We start from the raw sequence: 5,678 nt of genomic DNA, 5'->3' as shown, positions 1-5,678 counted from the left end.
TGCAAAATAGGTGTAATGTCAAGCTTAGATTTGTAAGGGTTGCTATTAAACGAAAGCACTGATGTGTGTTCTTGTGCATTGGGAATCTGGGGAAAATGGCAGATATTATTTACAAGTGGCAACACAGATTCAGCATCTCCACTGGAAGAGTTTGTACTTTTCATCCCTGGATTTAATAACCGCACACCCTCTTTATGCAGTAATGTACTTCCCTTACTTTGAAATATGGAAGGCTAACCCTATTACATTTGAGGACCCCACTGCTCATTTTGCGGTGTGGGGTCCTGGGCCTCTGTCCCAAAGTCTCACCCTGATGCCACCACTGAGTATCTCACACCTTAAAAGGTAAAGGGACCCCTGAACATTAGGTCCAATCGTGGCCGACTCTGGGGTTGCAGCACTCATCTCGCTTAATTGGCCGAGGGAGCCGGCGTACAGCTTCCGGGTCATGTGGCGAGCATGACCAAGCCGCTTCTGGCGAACCAGAGCAGCGCACAGAAATGCCGTTTACCTTCCGCTGGAGCAGTACCTATTTATCTACTTGCACTTTGACTTGCTTTCGAACTGCTAGGTGGGCAGGAGCAGGGACCGAGCAACGGGAGCTCACCCCGTCGTGGGGATTCAAACCGCCGACCTTCTGATTGGCAAGTCCTAGGCTCTGTGGTTTAACCCACAGCTCCACCCGCATCCCATTCTCACACCTTATGCATACATGATTCCCATTCAGTTGTGTTATCTTTCCCCAAACTTTATTCTGTCTTGCTATTCCTGTACAAAGCCCTATGGGATGCGGGTGGCGCTTTGGTCTAAACCACTGAGCCTTTTGGGCATGCCGATCAGAAGGTCAGTGGTTTGAATCCTTGTGACGGGGTGAGCTCCCATTGCTCTGTCCCAGCTCCTGTTAACCTAGCAGTTCAAAAGCATGCCAGCGCAAGTAGATAAATAGGCACCACTGTGGCAGGAAGGTAAACGGTGTTTCCGTGTGCTCTGGCTTCTGTCACGGTGTCCTGTTGCACCAGAAGTGGTTTAGTCATGTTGGCCACATGACCTGAAAAGCTGTCTGTGGACAAACGCCAGCTCCCACGGCCTGAAAGCGAGATGAGCGCCACAACCCCATAGTCTCCTTTGACTGGACTTAACCGTCCAGGGGTCCTTTACCTTTACTTTTTCTTTTTTTTTACAAACTCCTGTAAAGGTAAAAAAAAAAAAGGTGAAAGGTTGAGCTATTTTTTATCACCAGTGATGATCTCTCTGGGAACAAGGTGTGCCATTGGGGGGTGTCTGTGAAAATTTTCAATGTGGGGACATGGTGCTCTCACAGTTTCATGGTGGCTGTCTGAAATAGTACAAGAGAGCAATCCTGAAGCCATTTTGACTCTCCCAGTGACTTCAAATATTCCTCTGCAGTAAGGGAGGCAAATGAGGAAAGCTTTCCCATTGTCTTTTCACTTACAAATCCTGTCTTAAGGGCGTATTTGTGTATGAATAGGGTGATCCTGTGACCTGGATTCAGGAACTAAAGTATTAACCATCGCAAAATAATAATAATAATAATAATAATAATAATAATAATAATAATAATGGCCAGGCTGCCCAGGTAATGCAATCAGCAACCATTATCATGTATCCTGGCAAACAGGATTTCTGCTGCAAACCGTCTCCTATGGTGTATGTATGATTATTTTGGGGTGGTCTTTGGCTAAGGGGATTGGGCAATGTCAAAAGTCTTTAAAGGTTCCTGCACACTTTTGTTCAGGGTCTCTCCCTCCTTGGAAGTGGGGGGGGGGGGGGGACTCTGTTGCAACAGAAAAATAAACATCTGCCTTGCTTTCCACTGGATCCTGCCTCCATCCATTCTTCTCTGACCGATCATGGACTTAGGGGATTCAGAGTCCTATGGGGAGCTGGGCAGCAAAAGCCAAACCCCAATTTTTACATCAGTGTTGCTGTTGTTGTCGTCGTCAGCCCCATCTATGTGCTGCATTCTTTCTGTGCATTCCCCATGACTTAATAGCATTAATATAAAACGGCGTTTGAAAAACAGAGATGTTGCAGAATATACGCAAGTATTTTCAGCTGCTTGTTTGCTGCACTCCCTCTGACTGCGATGTGGAAGAAAAGAGGCAGATTATGCTGAGAATGGCAAAGAAGCAGCAGGGAGCCTTGGCAAGTGGCAGAGAGATTAATCTATTCCATGATGCAAGTGTAGCGCCTTCTTTGGATGAAAGGAATTGATTGAGACCGGGGGTGTGGGGTGTGGGTGGTGGGGGGAAAGCTCTGAGTAAGAAAATATTGCAGCAGCTGCTTTGGCTGTGCCCTGCAAGGCAGAGGCTAGGGTACCCGGAGAGCAATGCACCACCTGCTCTGAGATGGAATGACTCTGCAATCTGCTGGAAGAGGGAAGGAATGACGAAGCAATATTGGGACAAAGAGATGAAAAGGGAAGACAGGCAGGTTTCAGTGCTGCGAGCATTCGGTGAACGAATGAGCCTGCCCATACAATACAGCTGAAGAGAACAGAAAATAGAGTTTCAGTTTTTGAGTGATCAACAATTTAAATTAGTCATTTAAAAAGTTTTCGGTAATGAAAAAGTGAAACCTGATTAATTGGTTAGTGGGTACTTCTCTTTGTATTGAAATATTATTATTATTATTATTATTATTAATTATTATTATTAATTATTATTGATTATTATTAATAATAATAGTTTAATAATAATTATTTAATAATAATAATAATTTTTGTATGCCACCTTTCAACTGCAGGTCCCAGGGCACTTCACAACATAAAATTACAATATAAAAAGCACAAAATACACGGTAAAAATAAGAACGACAACAAACTGATAACCCCCCCTCCCACAACTCATGTAAAAGGGTATTGGATGCCAGTCAACCCAAGACCTGCTTAAAGAGGGATGTTTTCACCTGGCGCCTAACAGTGTATAATGCTTTTCAATCTGTTAGTACCATCTGTTACATTTAAACATATTCGCATAACACTAACCTTCACTAGAAGTGTGATGTTGATATACTGAAGGTAGCTTAAGAACTATAAAGATGTGTTCCCCTTAGCTGCTCACCGATTAACATTTGCCAACACTGATTAGCCAGCTATAACTCTGAAAAACTTTATCACAGGTTTATTGTCAAGCTTTCTATGACTATCAGATTATTAATTAATCTTTAAATTGGCAAACAAGTCTTTTCCATGTCTATTCAGAAATAAGTCTCACCAAGTTCAGTGGGGCTTACTCCTGGGCAAGTATGTACAAGACTGTGGCCTAAACTGATTTAAAGCTTGCAGCCCTGGTTACAAGAGAATATACAATAGGCATTCAAACAGATAAACCATAGCAAAAATGAAACTGTACATTAGGTTAAAATGTTACTTATTATTTATTTCCTAAATTTATATACCACCTTTCCTCTCAAAGGAGCACAGTGATAAAACAATTGTTAACTTTTTTAAAAAAAAAAAATCTAGTACAGAGGAAAACTGGGAAAGCTGAAAGAGGAAGGTCTTCAGTTGTTACTAAAGAGACAGAGATGGTGTCTGTCAAATATTTAATGGGAGGCCATTTCAGAGGGTAGGAACCACAACACTAAAGGCCCAGTTCCTGTATTGTGCAGGATGTACTTTCTGGTAGGATGTTATCTGCAGGTCCTCACCTGTAGTGCTCAGTGACTGAATGGGCATATAAAGGATGCTTATGAAACATGGACCACTTATAAATGCCATCTCCAACTCCTCAAAAGATTCCATCAATGGTGTCTCTGGAAATTTTTGCACATCACTTGGGAAGACAGGCGAATTAATGCCAGTGTACTGGAAGAAGCAAAGATCACCAGTGTCAAAGCAATGATTCTTCAACATCAACTTCATTGGACTGGTCATGTTGTGCGGATGCCTTACTATCGTCTTCCAAAGCAACTACTCTATTCTGAACTTAAAAATGGAAAGCGTAATGCTGGTGGTCAACAAAAGAAGTTTAAAGCCTCTCTCAAGGCAAATCTAAAAAAAGTAGTATAAACACCGACAACTGGGAAACACTGGCCCGTGAGCACTCCAATTGGAGAAAAGCCTTTACCAAAGGTGTTGTGGGTTTAGAAGATGCTCAAACTCAGGACAGAAGGGGGAAATGTGCTAAGAGAAAGGCACTCTTGGCAAACCCTCATGTGATCAACTCCCACCCAGAAACCTACGTCCCCACTGTGGGAGGATGTGTGGATCCAGAATTGGCCTCCACAGTCACTTATGGACACACCATTAAGACCATGTTCATGGAAGACAATCTTTCTTGGCTACGAGTGATTGCCAAAGAAGAAAGATGATCAAATGCAGAGCTATTACTGCTCACAAATGGGTTGTTTCAACACATCATTTTGGTCACCTCCAAGAACAATGTCATAGTTTAGAAAAGATATATTATTAACAAGCTAACATCCATATATGTGCAACATCCATCAACACTTGAACTCAAGATGAAAGGGAGACACTCAAACTCAGGACGAAAGGGAGAAAGGAGCTAAGAGGAAGACACTCTTGGCAAACCCTCCCCGTGATCAACTCCTGCCCAGAAACCTATGTCCCCACTGTGGAAGGATGTGTGGATCCAGAATTGGCCTCCACAGTCATGGACTCACTGTTAAAACTGTGTTTATGGAAGACAATCTTACTCGGCTATGAGTGATCGCCAAAGAAGAAGAAGAAGATAAAATATAAAATGACATTTTGGGTATCCTGGTCCCAAGCTATATAGAGCTTAGTACGCCAAAAACAGCACCTAGAACTTATCCTAATAGGTTGGGCTTACACATTTCATGGCAGGCTGGCCACCTGATAGACACTATTCAGTGTAAGGCCAGTATAAAGCTTTTTGGCAAGCCCATGCAAGGCATGATAGCATTGCCCCACTACATCTGATTGGGCATGTGGCTCTCCCTGGCTAAAGTGCTGGGTTCTTGTCTAACTAGCCTGCTTCCTTCTCCAACCTCCAGAGATATTTACTGAACACCTTCCAGGTCCTGTAGAGCTGCTGCTTTGTTCTCTGGCCATCTGTCCCTGAGCCCATTGGCCACCTTCCCTTGTTCCTCCTGCTGCTGCAGCAGCTTCTTCTTTGCTCTTTTCTTTGCTCCATGACAACATCTGGTTTCCAAACTCCCTTTGCCTCCTCCTCCTGCTGCTGCTGTGTGCACCAGAAGCCAAGGCAGCCCTGCAGCACCAAGAATATTCCGCAGCAGCAAAGCTTGATCCACAAAATTGCATCCCTGAAGTGCTTCTCTAGGCAGCCACCTAGTGGGAAAGGCAGGGAAAGGCAATCTCACCTAGTTTTGTTATTATTGATTTTTATTTTTCCATCCCTAATCCCACCTTTAGGGACACGAGTGGCGCTGTGGGTTAAACCACAGAGCCTAGGACTTGCCAATCAGAAGGTCGGCGGTTCGAATCCCCGCGATGGGGTGAGCTCCCGTTGCTCGGTCTCTGCTCCTGCCAACCTAGCAGTTTGAAAGAACGTCAAAGTGCAAGTAGATAAATAGGTACCACTCCGTCGGGAAGGTAAACGGCATTTCTGTGCACTGCTCTGGTTCACCAGAAGTGGCTTAGTCATGCTGGCCACATGACCCGGAAGCTGTACGCCGGCTCCCTCAGCCAATAAAGCGAGATGAGCGTCACA

Source organism: Podarcis pityusensis (assembly GCF_964106645.2).
Source record: "Podarcis pityusensis genome assembly, chromosome: 3".
NCBI lineage: Eukaryota > Metazoa > Chordata > Lepidosauria > Squamata > Lacertidae > Podarcis > Podarcis pityusensis.
Note: the sequence above shows the minus strand (reverse complement) of the source record.